The following is a 24,839-nucleotide window of genomic DNA, read 5'->3' on the forward strand; positions in this document are numbered from 1 at the left end:
CTTCATAAGCTGCTGCAGCATTCTTGACGACCTCATAGTAGGCCCCAATGTCATCTGGCGGCGATGGCCTCGAGGGGTATGTCTCCACAGCCTCCTCCGGGTTTTCGGCCTCAATGTCCTGCCAATCCTGGTCCTAAGCCGTCAAGGATCCAGAGTCGTAGCTCGAACGCGGGTCCCCATAATCACCCTCTGTGTAATAGAGGTCCTCCTCTTCTCCCTGCTCTGAGGGCTCCGGAGTTTTCTGCAGCTCTTCGGCGTCGAACTCCTCGTGTTCTTCTATCTCTTTGAGGACAGTCGTGGGCTTCGAGGGGAACCTGAAGCTTTTAATTTGGTCTTCGAAGTCCTTCTTCCTCTGGATGATGTTGTGAATCTCTGCCTTGAGCCTTCTTTTCTTTCTCTCCATCTGTGCGGCCTGCTCGGCGTCGAGCGTTTCGGTCGCCCTCTTAGGCGGCCCCGTCGACGTCGGAGCGGCTCTTTCGAGGTCGAGGATCCCTTTTCGGGAGCTTGCTTTGACAACCCTTGTTTTTCGCTGGTCTTTGCCGCCTGGGAGTCCTTCTCGAAGTATCCGCTGGGCTGTTTTTCGGGGACCGCAGCTTCGTCGTAGATTGACGCCGGTGCTCCCTTCGAGGCTCTAGACTCTGATTTTCAAGAGTCAACCTCAGGTTTTCGAGGCCCTGTCGAGGGTTTCGGAGTCGTAGACTCTCCTACCTTGTCTGACGATTTCTTATCGGTCTCTGCGACCGTGGAGACATCTGGACCTTCGGCGATGTTGTCCTAGTCGTCGGAGAGGCCCAGGTCGTACAGCGATGGGGCCTTGCCCTTGCCCTGCATCGTGTGGTGAGCGGTTTTTCCCGAATCCTCAGCTTCTTCGGCGTGAAGACTGAGCAGGCATTGCAGTCCTTGCTCCCGTGGTCGATAGGCAGACAGAGGTTGCAGACCGGGTGCTGGTCTCTCTGCACGTACTTGTGGTGGCAATTACGGCAGGTTTTAAATGGTGTGTTGTCCATTACTGCGCTCAGGGGGTCCCCTGTGTGTGCATTCTCCGTCCCGGCTCTGATGATCTCCTCCTGGTCTTCGAGTTTTTTCCTGAAGAAATTCACTTATTTTTCTCCTCCAAAACTTCTGGAGCCAGACCTAACGGCGGAAAAAAGAATCTGAAGATGGGGCCCAAGGGTGGGAGCTTCCACCGGAAGCATTCCGACGTCACCGAACGTACACCAAATGGTGGGACGTCGACGCCCACCTGGGCTACGAAAAAAAAAAGAAAAAAAAAAAAAGACTACGATTCCGGACCCAACCACCAGATTGCAGAATATGCACAGCATAGTGAATCCAGAAAGATTCACGCTGCAAAACATGTAGATATTGAACAGTTGCAGAGAGAACAGAGCTTTGGGGGACGCCTCTGTTCACAGGGAGAAGGTCGGAGGTGTATGACTTGATTTTGACTCTCTGGGAACGACTCTGGAAGAAGGATGAGAACCATTGTAGAACCTGGTCTTCAGCCCCAACTCTCTCCTTGAGGGCCTTGATGAGAAGATTATGATCCACTGTGTCGAATGCTGCTGACAGACCGAGGAGGATGAGTAGACAGCGGTGGTCTGAGTCAAGGGAGTGACTGATGTTGTCGACAATGTTAAGGATTGCAGTTTTGGTGCTATAGCCTTTTCTGAAACATGATGGATGTTGATCTAGCAGGTTGATGATGTCATTCTGTTTATTCAGTTGGTGGAGCACGCATTTTCCCAGAAATTTTGGCCAATAAGGGGAGATTGGAGACCGGTCTAAAGTTGTTCAAGTCTTTTTAGTCAAGGCCTGTTTTTTTTAGGAGAGGGGTAACTTGTCCGATCTTGAGGCATTCTGGTATGGTACCGTTTTTCAAGGAACTGTTTATGTTTTCGCACCAGATAGGAGCGAGGGCGAATTTCAGATCTTTGACCAATTGGGAGGGTAGAGGGTCCATATTGTGGGATGAGGCCTTCGATGAGGCGATTAAGTTGAGAATCTCAGTTTCCGAGACGGGATCGAAGGCGGAACAGGTGCGTGCAGGAAGCCTACTGGAGGAGGATTAGATAGTTATAAGGCTGTTGCCTGGAGGAGGTAGGTTAATGTCAAGGGAAAGTTCGATCTTGTCGATTGTCGTTGAAAAAGTTGATGAAGTTGTCGCATAAGGCTTTAGAGGGATGGACGAGGGAATTAGACGGTTTGGAGGTTTGCTTTTTAACTATGTCAAATAGTTCTCTTGGTCTGTTTTTTAAACTTGTCGAGCGCATTGAAAAAGAAGTTGTTTTTTCCTTTAGTGATGTGGTTTTTGTACTCTTCTTGCTAATTTGAGCTTTTCACAGTGGGTGGAGGAGGCGTTCTTTCTCCAGAGCCGTTTCTTAGGCTCAGAGTTTCCTTCTTTCATCTTTAATGTCCTTGTTAAACCATGTTCTTGAAGGGATGTTCCTGTTTTTTTAATTTCATGTGGACTCACCTGGAAGTTGTGGAGGCTGTCATCCGACCCTGTGCTCTCGGGTCCAACTCTGCTGGGCTGCCCCCTGTTGCCGCTGCCTCTCGCCGCACCCGCTCCGCGGCTTGAAGGAGGGAGGGGCGAGAACCAAGCGCTGTCACTGGGAGGCGCCTGGACTGACCATCTTGTCGGCGCTAAGCAGGGACTCGGAAGACCAGGAGTCCCTGCTTCCCCAGCTGCACAGGCGGACGCGCCCACAATCAGACACGCCCCCGCCTGACCAGAGAAAAGGCGCGTGTTGCTCTGCTCCCAGCGGGACTCACCTGGAGGTTGTGGAGGCTGTCATCCGACCCTGTGCTCTCGGGTCCAACTCTGCTGGGCTGCCCCCTGTTGCCGCTGCCTCTCGCCGCACCCGCTCCGCGGGTGCCGCTTCGCGGCTTGAAGGAGGGAGGGGCGAGAACCAAGCGCTGTCACTGGGAGGCGCCTGGACTGACCATCTTGTCGGCGCTAAGCAGGGACTCGGAAGACCAGGAGTCCCTGCTTCCCCAGCTGCACAGGCGGACGCGCCCACAATCAGACACGCCCCCGCCTGCAACGCCCCCCTATTTTAAGAACAGCTCGACGCTCAGCGGGACGCCGAGCGAAGCCCGGGCAAAGGGCGGGCCGTCTGTGGCCGTCCGGGGCAGGAGGAGGCAGGGCTGGGCCACCCCTCGTACATCTATTGCAACAGGTCCTAGTTCGTGGTGCTCCGCTGTGGGTCCGGAATCCAGCATGTCAACCCGCTCCGGTAAGGCCTTGAGGGGTGGCGGTGAAAGTGCCCCAGGGGGCGCCATGTTCGGTTCCATGGACAAATTCCTCACCAGGGTGGCGGCTGTTATTGACAACGAGCTCGCCATATCAGAACGGCGCCTTTCTTTTGACTTCCCCCCCTTCCAAAAGCCCATCTTCAGCATTAGTGATGCCCTCACCAATCTCCATTTCCCCTGCACCCTTGCTTGGGGATTCTCATATTGCACCACTAGAGGTTGGAACAGATGGGGTAGAAAGCTTGCTGATTGATCCTCACCTCGTCAGCCCTTGTACCGTGCTTGTAGAGTCCCGCCCCGACCCTCCCACAGCCGGTTCTCCTGGCACTCAGTCCCAATACTGCTCCGATGCTCCCACACCCGACCCACAATTTCCGCCCAAGACTCGATCTACCCAGGGGCCTATGAAAAGGAAAGGGAAAAGGGCGACCAACATTCGAAAGGGATGTCCATCCACGCTTATTAAGCACGCCAGGTATCAGCCCCAGAGGGGCCCCACACCCTTAGGTGCCGGAGGATCTGTATCACCTGGGATCTCTAATGCCCCTCCAATCGTAGCTGACAGTGCTACCCCCCCTGCTGGTCCCATCAGCACCTGACCTAGCCAATGAGGGTCCCTCTTTGGAGTCGATCGAGAAGCTGGTCGGGTCTCTTTTGGTACCACTTACTGACCAAGTCAAAAGGTTGGGGGATAGGCTTGACCGCTTTGAACAGGTTACCAGGGACAACTTCTTTTCCCTGAAAACCCTGTTCAAATTACAGCCAAAACCCAGCGAGGATAGGACAGATAGGACAGATAGGAACACTGGGAAAGAGGTTTTAGTGAGACACCCTTTAGGAGAACAGTTGACACAGCCGCCCAAGCGACCAGTTTCTGGGAACGCTTCCTCGGTTGCCCCCCAGGATGGCCCGAGGCAGACAAGGCCGAATGTCTCGACTCATGCTGCCCAAGTGCATGCTATCCCTCCCCAAGTAGTAACAACCCCTGTGCCTAATCAAGGCCAAAGGAATCACCTGAAGGGAGGGACGGGCCCAACTTCACAACTGGGGGCCGCTTCACATGCCAAAACTGGCGGCACAGTGACAACCCTTAAGGCTATACCCACTACTCTTCCGCCCAAAAACCCTTCTCCATTGGCTTTTTCTCAGAAACCCACACGAAAGTGTCCCCCAGTTAACCTCCCCCCTGAGTGCCACCCGTTTGTTGTCGTCCTCACCAAAGTCCCCCCTATTAGGAGTACCCAGCAGGAAAACCACCAGGCGCTTAAGAACAAGGTCATCCACTGGCTGAAAATCAACAGGCCCCTCCCTCCGGGAGTGGATGGCATAATTCTTGGCGTACGCAGGGTGGGATGGATTGGACATAGGAAAAAATCTCTTGAAGGGGATTGCGTGGTGGTAAATTTCCAAGACGCAAGAGTCGCCCATTTGATATGCTCCCAAGGGCGATCCACGGCTGGAACGGGTATCGATGCAGTCGATTTAACATTCTTTTACCCGCGGTCTATCACGACCACTCCTACCATCCACCCTGGACAACCCACCTATAATAGCAGTCCTGGGGGCCAATTTCTTGTAGAAAATATCGGCTACGGTCACTCTTCCCTGGGAGTTTTCACATCAGTTATCTCCAGCTCCAGTGACACCGAATTGGGGTTCCTGGGGTTGCTGACTCTGTGATGTTCCCGGGGAGGCCCTTGTGGCTTTGAGTCCTGCTGTCGAGCCTACACCCCTCCCTAAAACCTGTAGTCCCTCGATTACATCGCAAAGTCAGGCTACGGCCGAGCTTGCAAAAGAGCAAGGGGAGACCGGGGCATCTTTTGACCCTCTGGTTAGCCTCCCTGGTGTGGGTGTTGGGGACATACCGCACCCTGTCGAGGACTGTAGCACTACGGCTGTGACGGACCCCCCGATTAGGGTTTTCAGCTGGAATGTGGCGGGCCTCGAGAGGAAGCTAGCGCTGCCGGACTGGAACGCGCTAGTGGAGCAACACTCCATATGCCTGTTCCAGGAAACCTGGAGTGGGGTGCCCCTGCACAAGGCAGGATATTCCACCCACTTTTTGCCAGCAGTACATAGTGCAACTGGTAGGGGCCGCCCTTCGGGTGACCTATTAATCTGGGTGGCTTCAGAACTCAACTGCAGGGTGGTGGAGCGGGATACCAAATGCCCGGATCTCCTTAATATATTGCTGAGAAATTCCCAGGGCCGAGTCCTCCTAAATATTTTTAACATTTACGCTCGAGGCATAAAGGGGGGTAAAGAATCCCCAGCAATAGCCTGTCTAGAAGCCCAGCTTCGCTCGTCTCCTTATAGGTCTTGTACCTTGTTGGCGGGCGATTTCAATTGTACTTTTGAGCCCCTGGACCTCGAAATTCTAACTGATCAAGAGGAACATGACAGTAGGTGGGGGATTCCGTCCCTTGATCTCAGTCCCATCAAAAAGTGGACAGAAGTGGCCCTCCAGATCAACTCATTAGTTATGGAGTTTGGCCTGAGGGCTGCCAATGGCAGGACTAGGTCCGACAAAGTAGGGGCTCATACCTACAATAGGCCAGGGCACACGTCACGGATTGATTACTTTCTCCTTGACATACACCTGTGGAGCATGGTGGAGGACATGGTGATTATACCATCGGTTGAGAGTGATCACAATCTCCTCTCTCTCACCTTGTCCTACAGGTGGCTAACTAGCACTGCGAGCAGAACTTCTCGTAACCTCGCCCCGGACCTGTCAGTAGTCGCCAACTGTGGACGGCGGCTAAAGTGGGCCAAGTTGGCACTTTCAGAGGAGAAAACTTCTGCCATTAGGCAGCTTCTTGCCTCAGCCCTAGCCAATCTTGACCCCCAAGAGGATGGGTTGATGGAGGTAGCTCCAAGGTTTTGCACCATAACCGAGGCTATTAGTGACCTCTTTGTAGTTTCAGCTAATACGAACAGAAGGAAACCAAGCTCACGAGCTAGACAGGGCTGGTACAATCAGAAGTGCAGGGAGGCGAAGTCACTTCTCATTGAAGCAGTCAAGTCCAAACTACCGTCCAGGACTAGGGAGGCCAGGAGACACTATGCACTCTGTCAAAAAAATGCTAGGATGGAGTGGGAGGATAATTTCTGGCAGGACCTCCTGGCTGCCAGTCGTGGGAAAGACGCCAAAGGTTTTTGGGACCTGGTGGGCAATAGGAACCGTCCCGACGACACCCTGAGGACCTGCACCATCAATGCCCAGACATGGTTCTCCCACTTCCAAAAACTTTATTCTGCCGCTGAAGGCCCACTAAACGACCCTTTTAACCTCCCGCCCTTTACCCTAGTTCAAGACCTGGAACTTTTTTCTGTTTTGGATGTTACAAAGCAGATTAAAACCTTGGTTCCATTGAAAGCAGCTGGTCCGGATGGCCTACCAGGCAATATCCTCCGAGCTTATCCGGAAGAATGGGGGGTACTATCTCTGCACTCCTCAATGCAATCGTTGTGGGAGGCCCCGTGCCAGATTCCTGGAGAGGTGCGGAGGTGGTCCCCATCTACAAAAAGGGCAGCCGGGATCTACCTGGGAATTATAGGCCTATAAGCCTAATAGACTCGAGCCAGAAACTGGCGGGGAAAGCCATTTTGGGGAGGATCTCTCAATGGGTGGACGATAACCACATCCTGTCCGATATGCAAGCTGGGTTCCGTTCAGGTACAGGAACTATCGAACAGGTCTTTAGGCTCCTGTTATTATACTGGAAGGTGGTGGTACTGGGCAAAGGCAGTCTTTACTTGGCCTTCATCGACCTAAAGACTGCCTTTGACCTGGTACCTAGGGAGGAACTTTGGAGGGTGCTTCACGGATTAGGGATGCCCCCGTATATACTAAACCTCCTTATCAACCTGCACACCAACACCTATGCCCAGGTCAGATGGGGGCTGAACGGGGAAAAGACCGATAAGATCAGGGTCGAGAGGGGAGTAAGGCAGGGTTGTGTCCTGGCCCCTACCCTATTCTCCCTCTATATTAATGGAGTGGTAGACCATCTACTCGCCGAACCAGCAGACGCTCCCACTCTGGGAGGCGTAAAAATTCCAACTTTGCTGTTCGCCGATGACACCCTCCTCATCTCTAAAACCCCCCAAGGTCTCCAGACACTTCTGAACCGCTTTCAGGACTTTTGTACCACCAAGGGACTTGCCATCAACGTGGATAAAACCAAGTACCTAGTTATGCACCCACCACGTAAACTTGGCCGCCCTCCCATTCTGAACTCCATACCCCTTGAAAGAGTGGCAGAATTCGACTACTTGGGAATTCGACTTAATGACGCGATGAGCTGGACCGCCCACATCAATAAAATGACAATGGCCCACAAAAGTGTGGGGGGGCCCTCCTTAAGGAGTTCAACAACTCAACAAAACATTGTGTTGCCCCTCTACTAGATATATACAAAGCACGTGCGGTCCCTGCGTCACTCTATGGAGCCGAACTGTGGGGCTTGGGCAAAGTGGACTCACTGAGCAAGGCCGAAAATAAATTCATCAAAGATCTCCTTGCCATCCCATCGAGTAGCCCGACCATCCCAGTGCTCATGGATACTGGCTGCAAAGCTATAAGGGATCAGGCCCGTCTTCGACCCCTCTTGCTTTGGGCTCGTCTGTGGAGGGTTCCTGAGCTAAAATCTTATGCCAATGGTCTAGCTGAGGTGATGCACTCTGACGGTTGGCATAGCATTAAATGGCTGAAGGACATTAAACATCTTTTAGGGGACTTAGGCCTGGATTTCTGCTGGCATAGCCACTCCGCTCCCCCGAAGGAGACCTTAAAAAAACTTTTCTGGGAGTGGGTCTGTGTAAAGCGCATGAGTAGCCAGCAGCACTGCAAAACCACCGCAGCTTTTCTGTTGCTAAAAGATGTTGCCACCTACGAGCCGTACATGGACATAATAACAATTGCCATGGATCGGTCCTTGTACATCAAATTCCGGTTAGGAACCCTACCCTTGGCCGACTTCTGCTCCAGGTGGAATAAATCCCAGCCACCATCATGCTTCTGTGCTCTTTGTCCCGATAAACCAGAGACGGTGCCACACTTTCTTTTTGAATGCCCGGACTATGGTCGCCCGAGATCACGTTGGCTTGGTCCTATCTGCAGAGAATTGGGTACCCGCCAGCACTCTGTTGCCCTCCGGATTCTTTTAACCAACACAGCCCCTCCTATTGTTTGTGCTGTTGCTAAGTTTTTAAAATGGGCTTGGTTGATTAGACTTAGAAGACTGTCCATATCAATTTAATCCTCTTTTTTAATTAATTTATGCTGACCTAATGTGTTTTATTCTTACATCAAATGTACAGTCATACTTTTTTTCGACATGCTGTTTTTATCTTTTGTACTGCTTTTATGATATGTGCATATCGAAATAAAGCAATCAATCAATCAATCAATTAATTTCACGGGGCGAGTTGATCTAAGATGGAGGGCACTGTTGTGTTGTAATGTGCTGTGAGTTCAGCGGTAGAGAGGTCTGGGGAGATGGGAAGGAGGGAGACTTTTTCTTCTAGATAAGTAGTGCAGATCTGCAACAGATTCCTGGACCACTTGCAGTGGGGGGGGGGTCTCTAATGGGGAGCTGGTGAGCGAGCGAAGGTGGGATGTCGTTATTGTTGGAGCTGGGGTTGGAGAGTTCCTTCACGATGCTGAAGAGCTCTTTGCTGTTGTGTGCGTTGTTGTCTAGGCGGTCTTTGAAGGAGGCTCTTTTGGCGGATCTGATGAGGTGATGGGTGTCTGCAGGTGGCGTTCTTGTGGGCTGTGTTGCTGTCCGGGGTCTGTTCAGGGAGCAATTTCTTCTCTTAGTTTCGGAAGGTTTGCTTGGAGGCCTTGAGGGAACCAGCTGGCTTTATTGTTGGTGTGTTTGTTGGAGGGTTTCTTGATCGGGGAGAGGGTGTTGACGCAGTCGATTCACTGTCTAAGGTTGCGGGCGGTGGTGTCAGGGCGGGTCGGTGGGCTCCGGGCGAGGGTGGTGGTTAGCTAGTCTTTGGTGACTTTTATCCAGCAGCAGCGGGGGATCTGTGGGGTGCGGTGGGTTTCCGGAAGGTGAAGTGGATGCTGCGATGGTCGGTCCAGTGGAGTTCGGTCGTGTGGTTGAAGGAGAAGTGGGCACTTGCGGAGAAGATGGGGTCAAGCGTGTGGCCAGCGGACCGGGTAGGTGTTGTGACGAGTTGTTAGAGTCCGAGGTTGTCGATCAAGGTGGTGGAATTGCAGTCGTCGTTGTTCGAGGTGGAAGTTCAGGTACCCGAGAAGGATTTAGTCTGGAGGCGAGAGTGTGTGTACTGACTAGGTTAGCAATGGAGTCGCTGAACTGTGGTCGAGGTCCGAGGGCTCTGTAGACTAGGGTTCCTCTGAGGGTGTTGGGAATCGGTGTGGATCTGGAAGTACAGGTGTTCGGCAGTGCTGAGGGTGTCGTCTGTGTTGATCAAGAGAGTGTTCCTGTGGACGATGGCGATTCCTCCTCCTGCTCCGTTGGTGCAGTCCCTGCGGGTTATCTTGTAGCCGTCCGGGATGGCTATGGCGATGTTGGGTGCCGAGGCGGGGTTCAGCCAGGTCTCCGTCAGGAAGGCGACATATGGGGAGGTTGAGTCAAGTAGCCCCCAGAGTTCAACAGAGTGTTTGCTGGTGTTGAGGAGATTGCATCTGAGGTAGTGGAGTTCTTTCCTGGTGGGTGGATTAGCGGATCGAATGCTATTGAAGCTGCAGTTCTGGCAGGAGAAGGGTATTTGGTGCGCTTCGGGCGTCTAGGAAGCAGGTGTGTGATCGTCTGATGTTGAGTGCGTGGAGGGGTACTGCTATCGTAGCAGCATCTGGTGTCGTGGCGTTCGTGGGGGCCAGGGATTCTGTAGCTGGGTGCGGTCCAGGCGCAGACGGGCTTGCCTTAGGCACGCCTTTGGCGCGCCCGCCATAAGAGGGGGGAGGTGGGTGGGAGGAGCAGCTGGGAGCAGACAAATGAGAGCGGGCGGGAAACTGGAGTGAGGAACAAGGAGGGGTACAGAAAGCAAAAGAGGTCACAGGGCACAGAATAGCGCAAGAGGGGAAAAAGGAGGAATGAAACGAAGACAAAATAAACAATGACAACAAAAAGCAATAAAGTAACAGTGAGCAACCAAGGGCCTACCACTGGCCACTAGGGATGAGGCGCAGGTTGTAGCCTGCAGGTGGAGGAGGGCCTCCAACTTCCTCCAGCAGCAGCGGCAGCTGGGCTAAGGCAACAGGCGGTTAGATTTTAAAGTTGGACCAGTGCGCTTGGTTTTTGTGTGAGGTATGGGAAGACATCGCGGAGATAAGAGGTAGAGACGGCAGATTTTGATGGTTAGCTAGGGATTTAAGTTCATTTCACAGGGCAGAGATTTTGTTGCCGAAGAAGGATGAAAATTCCTCGCTTGATATTAGGGGTTTAGGTGTTTGTTTGGAGGTTTTCGCTAGTTTGTTGGATTGGTGTTTGACCAAGTTAAACAGCTTGCGAGGTCGATTTTTGGCGGCAAGCTCTGTTCAGAAGAATTCTTATTTTATAGTAGAGGATTTTGTTTATTGTCGGAATTCCTGGTCTGGCGGAGAAGTTTTAGATGGGTTGCTGATGGGTGTTTCCAGTTTTGTTCAGTCTGGCGAAGGTATCTCCTCTCCTTGTTGAGGGATCCGTTGAACCAGGTCATCAGGAATATCAGATATAGTGGAGGAAGTCACAATGTGCTGCCACTTTCCCGTGATCAAGGTTCTTGGTGTCTCTAACCCATCGTTTGGTAATCACAGGTTGTGCTGTTCATGTCTCGTGGGTGCTAGGCAGGGGGATGGTGATGGCGTGGTGGTCAAACCAATCACAAGGGTCAATAGAGATAAGTTTGACCTAAGCAATGATATGTCAGAGGCTCCAACAAAACATTGGGAGGAGGGATGGCGCCTCAGCAATACAGAGTTCTCACTCTCATTGGCCCATTACATCCCCTTAGCTGGGCATCTTGGCCAGGCAAAGACTTGGAGTAGGAAAGTTGTCCACTTCTACTGTCCAAACATGTACCAGAAAGTGAAGGAGTTTTGCAACAACTGTGTTACCTGTCAAGCCAATGGCAAAACGGGTACCAACCCTAAGCCCTATTTTGTTACATCCAAGTTAAGATTTTGGCATTTCACAAACATAATTCTAAAAGAATACATAAAAACGCATTAGAGATAGACATAGTAGATACATTATCATCCATATAGTTACACATTCAGCTCATGATGCATCTGCCACCAGCTGCACATCTTATACTTTCGGTGGCCTAACTGGACCTCATCGATCGGTTTCTCATGGCTGGCTCACCAGTCCACCCCCCTCCACCCTTACAATAAGGCGTGATTCCGGCAACTTCCAGTTACGGACGATATCTTGTTTGCCCAACAATGTGGCCATCCCAATAACGTTTCTCTCCAGTCTCAGTCATCTAACTTCCTCCAAGAGGCACAACAGGGCTGTCCTCAGGCAGCCCCGTTCTGTCTCTTGGAGGAAGATCACAATGACATACAAAAAGCGTGAGATGCACATCCTCTTAAATAAGGCTACCCGTCCTATAGCGATTAGAGGCAGGAGGCCCCATTTCCACAGGACCTAGTCAGGGTGATCATAAGGAGCTGAAAACTAAGAGTCCAGGCCAGGGCTTGGCAGTGAAGAATATCTAGAGATCTAAATATTTGAAGGAGACAACATATCGAGATCGCAGGGTGCCAAGAATGTCCTCTTGTGTCTTCAACTGGTAGCAACAGCGACCTGTTCATGTTTTTCTGCAGACCACATGCTTCACAATATGGGTTGAGGCGTCTGGTGCTGAAAGACTGCAGGTCAGCCAGAAATAATAGGATGTTATCCGCTTACAGAGCTTTGCGCTTTTCAGGATCCTCCTCTTAAAGCCAACCCAAATGTGGGTGTTGCATCTGATAATACGTGCAAAGAGTTAGATTACTAGGGTAAGTAATGGAGACAGATGACAGCCCTGGTTGGAGCCCCAGACTACTGAAAAGGGCGGGGGATAGGGCTCAGCTTACCTGAACTTGGGATGCAAGGGAATTGTATGGTAGGCTGATGAGTCTGAGGAAGTAGGTTCCAAAACATGCATGCTTCAGCACAGCTTCCAAGGTCCACGCCCCAGTGTAAAGGGCCTTTTCAAAGTCAATTTGGACGAAGACCAGGGAGCTGCTCAAACGGGACAGCTGGGACAGGGAGAGTTGTACCCTCCGTGCACAACAGCAGGGGATCCTGCCAGGCATGAGCCAACATTTGTTCTGGGTGGACTAGGTAACTCAGTTTCTGACTTAATGTAATCACTCGGACTTCCGCAAACACTTTGAGGTTTCTTTTTTTGAGAGGGATGGGCATATACGAGGTGCAATATTCTGCCGGTTGGTTGGCCTTGAAAAATAACAATGGCAGTGCCCAGGTTTGGGGGTGAAAGATCCATGCTCTGCCACCTCAGTTTAGAGGGCCAGTAGGTGAGGGAACAAACGGGCCAGGTTGCTTTAAAGGAATTTCACGGAGAACCAGTCTGTGCCAGGGGTCTCGCCCGAATTGAGATCTGAAATAGCTATGTTTATGTCCACAGTTGTGAGCGGTTGGTCAAGTTCTCGGGCCAGAGACAGCAGGGAATCAAGTGTAGGGGGAATGTCCCTTAGCAGTGGAAATGCAGCTCCTGTGGGGGTAGAGGGGTTGCCACTTAGAAGTCTTGATACACCGCGAGGACCTGAGCTACCTCAGGCATACTTTCATGAAGCGTTCCATGAGAATTTCGAATGGCCGGTACGGTTCTAGTCAAGGCCGCATAAGCTGCCGGACAATATAAGAGCTTGCTAGATTGGTCTCTATGTTCGGAGACCAGCTGGGTCAACGCTCTCCCGCACTGCCTAGCATCCTCTATGAAGATCTGCTTCAGGGTGGCCAGAACAGATTCTCTCTATGGACTGGTGGTCCTGCAACTGTCGCTCAATGTCACAGAGGCCCAGCCACAAGTCCACCACTCCAGATAGGATCTGGGCTTCAAAATCCCTTACCTGTAGCAGTTGGCGTATCTCCTTTCCACTTACATGTCCCTTGGTCAGACCCCCTTGAGGTGGGTTTGCTGGACACCCATAGGGGTTCCAGCAGAGGGCTCAGTATTACAGTTTAGCTTAAATGAGATCTGGAGTTCCTCCGCTATAAAGTCAATACAGTCGTGGTCTACTAGATGCCAGGCGTTGAAGCGCCACATAGCTCGTAAGTAGACTGAAGAGTTTCCATTACAGAGATGAAGGGTGTGTGATGTGAGATGCCTCAGGGCAGGAAGTCAATGGATGGGAGCCAAATCTGACTGATTCAATCAGGATTTGTAGAACACAGCAGCTTCACCAGTGAGGGTCTCTAGGTCTGGAACCCATTTTATGCTCTGCTGACACGTAAGTGTACAAGCGTGAGGGGTTCCATAATCTCCAAGCATCGCTTAGGACATTTGAGTAGGTCTACAATGTAAGTTGGGATGAGAGTGTAATTAGGCACAGCCAAAGGGCCTCGGAAATATCCAGAAAGGGGTCGGAGAAAGCGTTAAAAAAACACCACATCTACCAATCAGATAGTCCAAGTAGCGGGGGCACCACAAGGTCATGGGGTGCCTGCAGTGTCCAGTGCAACATATGTTGGGGAACGTAGGCAGATAAGAAGTTCTGGTGTCTAGTCTCTAGAGTGCCCTCCGTTTCTATGTACCTCCCCTGCAGGTCAATGTAGGAGGAGGACAATGCCATTGGGAAGGCCTTGTGCAGCAAGATCGCAACCCCTCATGAACCTCTGAAGAAACAAGCATGAAAAACTCAAGTCACAGCCAAACCGGATGAGCAAGGGACAGTGGGACCCTAAAAGATGTGTTTCGTGGAGCATGACCACATCCTAGCGAAACCGCTTTATATAACAAAGTACAGGCAATCCCTTATCGATAAAGAACATAGTTTACATGCCAGGAAATTACCATTACCATGTGTGGCAGGGCTGCAAAGTGGTGTACTGGCCACTCTCCTCATGAGAGGCCTCCCGGTCCAAATAGGGATAGACCCAGTGGAGCCATAGAGCATGTTGTATGTGAGTGGACCCAGTGGAGGAAATTTGTTGTTGGTGCCTGCAAAAGAAAGTCAGAACAATAAAGGAAAACAGAACATTAACCCATCCCACCACACCGCCCCCCTGAACACATACTCCTAACTATGCAGCATCTGTCGCCAAACATTCAAATATAAAGAAACTAGTAGGGTGTCAGGATTAAATCCTAGGCTCCCTGTTGCCCAATAGAAGGATCATGGTAGCTGACAGCAATTTCTGATTATCACAATAAAACAACAAAAGAACGTAAGAACACAGGATAACACTCCCTCCAACCCATAACCAAAAATACGACATGTAATACAGCAATAGAGTAGTTCACAGCTTATGTAGCAATGGTTGGCCATCCATGAAAGGGTTATTCTGCACCTCTCCATCTGCGGGGGTCAAGTGAGTGGCTCATGTTCGCCATCTCGAGTCTGAAAGATTGTGGGGGTGCCAGAGAGCGACACCTTTGGGTCAAGAGCTTCTGATTCACTCCCAGTAGGAGATAAGCTCACAGGGCTCGAAAAATCTGAATAATTGTATTAGTCCTGTAGGTCTAATACCTTGAAAAATCACCTTGACCTAACTGCAACCTACTTGACCTCAGTCTCTGAAAGCGGAGCAAATGTGACAAGATTTAAAGGCATCTTTATTGCTCATTAGCTTGGTGAGCAATAAAAATGCCTTCAAATCTCATCTTGTCACATTTGCTACGTTTTCAAAGACAGAGGACAAAAGTTTGTTAGTTTTCCTATTCGCCAGAAAGGGTGAGTAGGACCTAAAATTAGCTCTTCCTTAATTCTACCTTGCAAATGCGAGCGGGCGAGTGGATTGGTCGAGCCCTAGCCAGTAACCCTTGTCTCCTGTGCTGGTTCGGTCGGCCCCTGCTTGAGTGGGTTGTCTTTCCCCCATGGTACTCGAGAGAGCTCTAGGAGACCCAGCTGTCCTAGAGTTTGTGCATCTTCAATTCTGGTGGATCGGAGTAACCGTTGCCCCATTGCCCACTTCCATGCTTGTTGGGGAATGTCAAAGAAATAGGTGGAAGAGTTGAAAATTACTTTCAGACGGACCAAGAATAGGAGCATATATTGGATATGATGGGCCAGGAGTTTGTTGAACACCCTCAAACAAGCATCTGTGCGGCAGGACCGCCCGGGTGTAGTCTGAAGACCATGAGCTTCGTGTTGAAGCGCAGATCTTGATCCTCCTTGAAGATGACATTCCGATAGTGGTGGTTGAAGATGCAGCCTATCATGGGGCAAGAAACCATTACAGGCGGCCTGTTAGCCATGACCCGATACTCCCTCTCATCCAAAAAACAAAGAGACAGCTTATCCAATGGGACACAAGAACAGAACCATTGCTCCAGAAAGCAGTCTGTCCCGGAGGTCTCAACCCCCTCTGGGAACCCAATGAGGCACAGGTTGTTTCTCAGGAATTGCTTTCGGCACCCTCTTTTCGTTCTTCCAGTGTATCCATTGTGGAGAGCAACTAGAGACCTGCAGTTTAAGGGTTGTCACTTCATCTTGAACCACGGAGACCCAGGCTTTAGCCACCCTACCTACTATTTTGTGAGTATCTTAGTGCAGGAAGATACATCCACCCAGAACTTATCCACTTTTGTCTGTACTGCTTCCCTGGAGCCTTGAATTGCTTTGAGGATGATGGGCATGGCAGTTTATTGTTATTGATGGGAGAGTTGGTTTGCGGTCTACCCGGTATGTGCAGTAGGTGCAATATAGTAGTATTTTTGTGGCCAGTCTCCAACTGCAGAGACACATTCGCCATGGGAGGGTATAGGCACAACCCAAGTGGCCCACTTACTACAGGGCAGCGCGAGTAGCCAGAAAAGGCAGACACGAGGTGGATCTTTGAGAATCATCGTTGCAGTGCAATACCCCAATTAGATACAGTGCAGGATTCAGACTTCGGCAGTTCCCCACACTTATCCAAGCACCACAGAGCCATTGAGGCAGTCTATGACCTCTTAATCAAGAAAGGATATATAAAGCATGGCATATCACCTGTGAGTGTCTCAAGGCACTGGAGCTGCTCAACTGCTTTGTGGTGATTTGTTGATTCGAACAGCCAGGACTTGAGCAATTTCCTGAATTGCCGGGGTGATTGGGGTAGTCAGGGGGTGCAGTGGAAGGCCGTTCCAAGCTTTGGGCACCAGGTGTGAGGAGCGCCATCGGCCATTAACTTGGCAGATCCGAGAAGTTGTGTGCGAGAAAGAGGGAAGAAGATGGCAGGTGTCCGGTCGGTTAGTGGAAAGTTATGCTTTTGTTGATTTATGTTGGTCCTTCAATGTGCAGGACTTTGTATGAGTAGATCAGCATCTTTAACTGGAATCTCTTCTGTATCTGGAGCCAGTGGAGCTTCTGGAGGTGGGGTGTGAGGCTGGTCTGTCTGGGGAGATCGAGGAAGAGTTTTGCAGCTGAGTTTTGTATTGACTGTAGTCTCTTCAGGAGATGTGCGGTGAGTCCTATGTAGAGAGTGTTCACACCGTCCAGCCAGCTGGTGACAAGGGCCTGCATAACAGTCCTTCCAGTGTTGAGTGGGAGCCAACTGAAGACCTTGCCAAGCATGTGTAGGGTGTGGAAGCAGGCAGATGAGAATGAGTTTACCTGCTTATTCAGAGATAGCTTGCTGTTCCAGATGACGCAGAGGTTGCATACGGGGTCTGTCAGGAGGGGGAATCGGCCAAGTTAAGCAGGCCATCGTGCATTGCTCCATGATGAGATGTTGTTCCCAAAGATCAAGACTTCCGTCTTGTCAGGGCCGAGCTTGGGATAGTTGTCCTTCCAGTCAGCAGCATATATCATACATCTGTGGAAGTTGCCTCTGGTGGTGGAGGGGTCTTCGGACAGCGAGAGGATGATGTGGGTGTCAAGTGAATAGGAGATGATGTTGAGTCTGTGCGATCTGACGGTGTTGGCCACGGGATCATATGCATGTCAAAGATTGAGGGGCTGATGGATGATCCATGTGGGATGATCCATGTGGGATGTAGATCTGCTCAGGTTCTTAAGTGAATGGTGGGAGAAGGATTCTCAGAGTTCTTCCGTGTGAGGTGATCCATTTGAGAGGGTCTCACTGGATTCTCATGTGGTGAAGTCTGTTGATGAAGAGGTGAAGGGAGACTGTTGAAGAAAGCGGATAGGTCCAGGAGGAGGGCTGCCATTTTGCAGTAGTCCAGGAGGGCCCGGATGTCGTTGGTGGCTTTGATGAAGGCTGTCTTGGTGCTGTGATTGGTTCAGCATCCAGATTCAAAGTAGTCCAGGAGACTGTTGTGTTCTAGTTGTTTGGCGAGTTGCTGGTTGAATGTCTGAGACCATCTGGTGGGAATGGGCCGTTAGATCTTCAGTTCCGCTGGGTCAGCAGATGATTTCTTCAGGAAGGGCTGCAATTCAGCGTGTTTCAAGTCTTCAGGGAAGGATGCAGAGGTAATGAAGGTGTTCAAGACTTTGAGCTCATCGTCAATAGTCCTGCTCCTGAGGTTGCAGGTGGGGTGGTGACAGTGGTCTGTGTGTGAACCTGAGTACACAAAGTTCATAATGGTGATTGTGGCTTAACTTGTGAGGGTCCCAATTGGTGATCAGGTGTTGAGGGTGCAGTTTACGAATGTGAGCAGGCTGATGCGGTCGGCGATATGGGGTTACGGTTTTGAAGTGTTCATAGTTGACAGATCTGGTCATGGAAGAAGTTAGTCAGGGTGTCACATTTCTAGGGAGGGGATGGTGTGGTTCTTAGTGGCTGCGGGGTTGGAGATCTCATTCATGATGATGAACAGCTCCTTGCTGCGGTTTGTGCTGGCTTCTATGCGGTCTGCTTAAGCGTACGTTTTTTCTTTCAGGGTGGGTGGAAATGATTTAGAGATGTCTTGAAGCTGCTATGGTTGCCTGTCTCTTTGCTAGTGTGCCACTTCCTTTCAACTTGCCTGCAGTTGCATTAGGTGGATTTCAACTCAGCAATGAACCAGCTGGCTCTTCTGAAAAGTCATGTGGATCTGGCTGGCTTGGCAGTGGTAATTAGGTCAACTCATTCTATGATCCACTGGGAGTAGTTCTTAGCAGCCGTTTCTGGGTCTGGGAGGTGAGCGTTTAATATTGTCCCACTGTTTTCCGGATATATTTTTACAGTTTCTGCGCATGGAGTTGGGGGCATGGTGCCAGTGTTGGTAAGTCTTGAGATGGTGAAGTGGATGCGGTAGTGGTTGGCCCAGGTGAGCTGTTAGACCAGGTTGAGCTTGACTAGGTCTTTTAGATGTGAAAATGGGGTCTAGCGTTGTAGGTAGGGTAAGTGACAAGTTGTTTGAGGCTAATTCGGGAGTGGATGAGGGTGTGGACGGGGGGGGGGGGGGAAGAAAGCACAATGAGGGAACACAATGTAGCAGATTTTTAACAATCATAGTCTAACAATATGGAGTGGAGAGACCACATCATAATGAAAAGTCGACAACAGTATCATCGTCGGGTCAGTAGGGAGAACACAGCACACTAGGAGGAGATCTAATAAATCAGGCAAGAAAGAAAACAGCACACTTGAGAGATAGTAGTACAGCAAACAGGCAGAGGAGAGAGTGAGGCACCCAAACAAGTCATGCCAGGTATAGGCATATGACTTCTTGGCTGTCAATAGTGGCCATCCACCAGTAGAACCATAATGCGAGCCTTGCCAAAGTGCAAAAGGCTACTTGGGCTCCATGCCCAGTGCTCAACTGAGAGGCTGCATACACCTGGTGATATTGCTATATGGCAATTAATGAGGGATTCTTTAAGTGCATTATTCATCCATGAGGGTTTCAAGGCGCGGGGGCAGCTCCAGTCAGTCAAAGAGCCAGGTCTTGAGGTTCTTCCTGAAGATGTGCAGGGTGGGGCATGTCTGATGTCAATCAGGAGCTAGTTCCAGGTCTTGGCTGTGATATAGAAGGCTCTCCTACCCATTCTTGCTCTGCAGATGCACATGTGGTTCGGCGAGGGCAAGGACGGCGGTTCCTCTTGGGTACATGGAAGGAGATTCTGTCGTTGAGATATTGGGGTCCGGTGTTGGAGACATTCGTGGCCATGGGTGACTATCTTGAAAGTTAGTCTCTTCTCAACGCGGAGCCAGTGGAGCTCAAGCAGGTGTTATGTGATGTGTCCATGTTGAGGGACAGCGAGGACAAGTCTGGTTTCCGGTGTTCTGTGTGGTCAGAGACTTGTTGATAGTGGTGTGGAGGGCGTTTCTTTAGGACAGTCTGATGGTTATGAGAGCTTGGGTGACAGGGGGTGGGGTCAGGGGAAAGAGTCCATTTGAAGGTCTTTCGTAGGATGCAGAGGCTGTTGAAACAGGTGGAGGCGACAGCGTGGACTTGTTGGGTCTTGGAGAAGGAGGAGTAGAGTACGATGCAGAGATTCCGGACGTGGTCAGTGGGGGATTGGGAGCAGCCGAAGGCAGTCAGCCACTAGATGTTGTACCAAGCCAAGGGGGGTGGGAAGAGTCAGAGGACCTATGTCTTCTCTGAGTTGAGCTTCAGGCAGCTGCTGCTCATCCGGGATGCAACGTCCTTCATGCCTTCCTTCCTGAAAGTGGAGTCTGCTGGTGAAGGGAGAGGATGAGCTGGGCGTCAGTGGCGTAGGATACTATGCGGAGTCCGTGCTGTCCAATGATGGCAGCAAGGGGGGCCATGTAGATGTTGAAGAGCGAGGGGCTTAGTGACGATCCTTGGGGTACTCTGCAGTTGATTTCTGTGGATTCGGAGAGGAAGGGTTGTAGTCTGATTGTTTGGGTTCTGCCAGTGAGGAAGGAGCGGAGCTGGTTGAGGGCCATTCCCTGTATGCCGTTGTTGTGGAGTCTGGCGGTGAGTGTGTGGTGGGAAACAGTGTCGAAGGCTGCTGAGAGGTCGAGTAGGATCAAGGCTTCAGTGGGTCCTTGGTCGAGGAGAGTGCGGATGTCGTCTGTGGATGCGAGGAGAGCGGTCTTGATGCTGTTGTTGCTGTGGAATCCGGATTGAGGGGGGGGGGGCGGAAGAATTGAGTTCTCTGCAATTAATTTTGTTAGTTGGACATTACCGGTCTTCTCAGTGACCTAAGCCGTAAAAGGGAGGAGTGAGAGGTGTCTTAGTTCTTGAGGTCCGTGGGGTCTGCTGAGTGTTTCTTTAATAGGGGTCTGACTTCTGAGCTTTTCCAGTCCTCAGGGAAGATGCTGGTTTTGAAGGTGGCTTGGATGGTGCATCGTAGTTCGGGAGCGATGGCGACTGTGGAAGATGCTGGGGGTCCGGGGTGGCTCCGGAGTGAATGCTTTTCAGGTTTGATGCGGTGTCTTTGGTGGTGACAGGGGTCCAGAAGGAGATGGTGGGCTGGCTGGCGCTGCTGGAGGAGGGGGTTGTTTCGGAGTCAGGCATCCGGTCGTTGAAGTTTTCGTAGAGTCCCTTGATTTTCAGATGAAAGTAGGAGCCAAGCATGTTGCAGAGGTCCTGGGAGGTGCTGATGTCCGTGGTTTCGCTGATGAATTCCTGGAGGACGCTGAAGAGTTCCTTGGGAGTTGCTGTAGTTGGCGAGGATCTCGTTCTGGATGAAGGTCCTCTTGGCGGATGTGATGTGTTGATGGTATTCCGTCATGGCGTTCTTGAAGGTGGTAGTCTTCCGCAGATTTGCTGTTTCTCCAGTTCTTCTCGAGACGTCTGCAGGCGAGTCTGGCATCTTGGAGGTTGATGGTGATCCATGTGGCCTTACTGGGGCGCGGTCTATCGGGAATACATAGGGGTGCAAGCTCGTCTGCACAGTTGGTGGTCAATTTGAGGAGTTATTTTGCTCAGAGGTTGGGTTGGTCCTGGTGGTGGGGGCATCGCGGGTGAGGCTGCAGTTGAGCTGCTCCTCTGTGACCATGCTCCAGTTTCTTGGGTTTATTGATAAGGAAGTGTACACAGTGGTGGTCCATCCATGGCGGTTGTGTGGTGTGGCCGAAACAGATGTTCCCACCTGTCAAGATGGGGGTTGAGGCTGTGTCATGCCTTGTGGGTAGGTGTGGTGACAAGCTTTTTCAGTTCGATGTTGGCGAGGTTTTCCAGGAGAATAGTGGATTGGGAGGGGTGAGGGGGCGCTTGTGTTGTCGAAGTGGAAGATCAGGTCTGTGATGACTATGTAGTCCGTGGAGGAGATGCCGTGAGGTGCAATGAGGTCAGTGATGGTGGCGAATGAAGTCTGGAGTCCAGGAGGGTGCCAGGAGACGTGGTTCTAGTGCTGGTCTGGATGGCACTTTACTCATGCATGCCCAAGCAGGGGGGTGGGGGGGGGACAAAAACATCCCAGAAGGAGAGTGCTATTAGTGATGGGTGAATAGAGGCAGAATGCTAGGTTTCTGCCGCCAGACAGCCTCCCTTCAATAGAGGCATGAAAGAGGGTTCATCACACCACTATGAAAGTGCCACCGTAAGCAACTAAAAAGGACACCGCATTGGGAGGCAGTCGCAGGTAGATCGCCGCAAGCGTCATACATGTGGCAACCATTCAAAACAGCCATCAGCGCGAACCCGGATAGAAGTTTTGCAGTCTTGGTGCCGGAAATGCCAGCCGACAGAGGGTTAACAAGGTGCTCAAATCAGTGTCTCGCCTCAATCTCGGTCTCAAGGTCTATCCTCATGCAGCGCCAGGGGGGAAAATCAAAGGGTGCAGCAGCCATTGTGCAGCTGCTTCGTTCACTGGTGTGAAGGCGGCAGCCATATTGTATTCGGTCCTTCCCTGTCAATGATTGGGTTAGCAGGAAATTATATTGCCGTGTCTACAACAATTATGCAGCTTAAAAAGCTATAGATGCCCTGACCTAAAGGGAAATCATACGGTATACTGGCAGGACGCAAATCTGGGGAAAAGTCGGTCACACAATAACAAATAACATCAAATGTAAATGTAATAGCACAAGACCCTTCTAGGAAACCCATTTGACTGCAGGCTACCAGGCATTTAAAACTTACTCCATCAACAATTCTGTTGTTGCTTCCACATGAATAAAAGATCACCTGTCTCTCGCCTAGTTGTCCTTGGATCCTAAAACTAATAATCAAACTTAAGCAGATGTGACACAGAAAAGTAAAAAATGGTGAGAATGCCAACAATGTGTGATAGTGATTGAATAGTGAACATTATTTGGCATACATGGAATTCAGAGAAATCGAATGAGGAGGGGGGAGCGGGGGGGTTGGGGGTTATGGAGAAGTAACCTAGGCCTTAAGGCAAACAATAGAAGTAGGTCACCATGTACTGGGTGGATAGCAATAGACTTTATTTGGTACAATGGGCTACATAGTACTCATGGTCCACAGTGCCATTCCAACAGCTGCCCTCTGCATGCCACGCTCGGACCTCACACTATAAGAAACAAAGCAGCAACACAATGTAAAACAGGCAAGAGACTAATCATCAACTCAATGTATAATGGACAAGAGAAAATGTGCCGTAAGAAGTTGAACAACCATGTTTAAGAAATCAAGGTGGATGATTTTTAAAGATACATCTGTCATGTGGATTCTGCCCATCACGCTCAACTCTAAAAAAGGTACAACCGTTAATATATAACGGGTGGGGGGCGGGGGATCAAAGGAGAGCAAAATCTGTCACATGTTAAAGAAATGCGGAGAGAAATACCAAAACACGAAATTTGCCAGACTCGCTGTGGACACAGAGCAGCAAGAAATGTGGTTATGTAAATTTTGAAAATACTTCACCTGCTTAGCGTGGCTTCTGCCTGCCACACTCAAACTTCACAAAGCAGAACACTAAGTGTTTACCTGGAGGAGGGTAAACCTGATGTCCAAAGGTAAATATAATAGACATTTCAACCGCATGTTTTAGTAAACATTAACGCTTAATTACATGTTTAAAGCTCAAAGCCGCATCCTTCAATGTGAAACCTGGGTACTGGACTGAGACCAACTCTAAGGCTGCTAGAAAGGATGGCCTCCAAAACATCAAGTGGCAAATGGGGCTATGGAAAAAGATCTGAAGTCTTTGTGGGCCCAACATCAAGGGGACATCTCATACTAAATTGATATTTTGGAAGACACTGCAAGAGCCTTCTTCTCATCCCTCTAAAGACCTGACAGTGAGGAATGTGTTGCTTATGGGTTAGGGGTGCCCGTCTGTGAGAGGTGGAGAAAAGTGGCCTCTGGCCGAGTTCCAGCCCCACATCAACCTAAAAAAGTGAAGGGCCAATAAATCAATCAGAGCTGGTAAAGCGCAACTACTCACTGGAAGGGTATCAAGGCGATTTTGGGTGGGGGCCTAATTTGAAGAGCCAGGTCATGAACTAGTTCATGAACCATGGAGAGTGTTTGCGTCTGTTGGAGGTTGAGGGAGGATGTTCCATGCCCTGGCAGCGAGGAAGAAGGAAATGTCTTCTGTTCTTCTTCATGCGTGACACTATCAAGGGGAAGCTGAGCAATCTTTGGGGTACGTGGAACAAGAGTCGGTGGTTCAGGTAGGTAGGCCTGGAGTTGGAGGCTTATGTGGGTGAGAAGCATGAAGGAGATTCTCTTCTCAACGGGGAGACAATGTAGTGTCCGCAGGTGTTGGGTGACGTGGCAGTCTCGAGGTAGGTGTTGGACTAGTCTGGTGGAGGTGTTGTGGATGTTCAAGTTTGTGGGTGAGGTTTTTGTTGATCAAGTCGTAGAGTGTGTTGCTGTAGTCGTGTCTGCTGTTGGTGAGGGCATGGGTGACTGTTTCCTGTGCTAGAGAGGAATCCAGTTGAAAGACTTTAATTGAGTTTGGGGGGTCCCAAGAGCAGGAGGCCACCATGTGTCATTCCAGGTGTATGGGTCCATGATGAGTACTTCAGTTTTGTCCATTGAGTTGTAGGCAGCGGTTCATCAACCTGGCGACAGCTGCCATTCATTCTTGGAAGTTGTTTGGAGATATTGGGTTCGTTGGATAGTGAGAGGATGAGTTAGGTGTCGTCTGCATAGGATACAATGTTGAGTTTGTGGGATCTGAAAATGGGTGCAAGCAGGCCATGCAGACGTTAAACAGGGCAGGGTTGATGGAGGATCCTTGGGGGAACTCCGCAGGCAGTCAGTGTGAGATCCAAGAGGAATAGTGGGAGTGTGAACTGCTTCGTTCTGCAGGATAGGAATAAGCAGATCCAGTCAAGGACCTTGTTCCGAATTCCTGCGTCTTGTAGTCTGTGGGCCAGGGTGCGGTTAGATACAGTGTCAAAGGCTGCGGAGAGGTCCAGGAGGATGAGGGCCACAGTCTCTCCTCTGTCGAGGAGGGAGCGGATGTCATCTGTCACGGCAAGAAGGGTGGTTTCAGTGCTGTCGTTTTTCCTGAAACCAAATTGGGAGGAGTTGAAGATGTTGTCTTCTATGAAGGAGGCAAGCAACCTGTTTACACTATTTGATGGCTTTCGCCGGGTAAGGGAGTAAAGAGAACGGTCTGACGTTTTTGAGGTTGGCGGGGCTCTGCTGAGGGTTGTTTCAGGAGAGGGTTGATCTTGGCGTGTTTCCAGTCA

At 50.6% G+C, this 24,839-nt stretch overlaps 1 long non-coding RNA gene across 1 annotated transcript in view; it reads right to left on the reverse strand.

The window, feature by feature from the left end:
• Positions 1–24,839, reverse strand: part of LOC144786005 (uncharacterized) — a 90,398-nt gene that overhangs the window by 59,690 nt on the left and 5,869 nt on the right. The window contains exon 2 of the long non-coding RNA XR_013602073.1: positions 14,248–14,388. This is a non-coding gene — a long non-coding RNA (uncharacterized LOC144786005). The remainder of the gene's footprint in view (positions 1–14,247; positions 14,389–24,839) is intronic.

This window comes from Lissotriton helveticus, chromosome 10, assembly GCF_964261635.1.
Source record: "Lissotriton helveticus chromosome 10, aLisHel1.1, whole genome shotgun sequence".
NCBI classification, from domain to species: domain Eukaryota; kingdom Metazoa; phylum Chordata; class Amphibia; order Caudata; family Salamandridae; genus Lissotriton; species Lissotriton helveticus.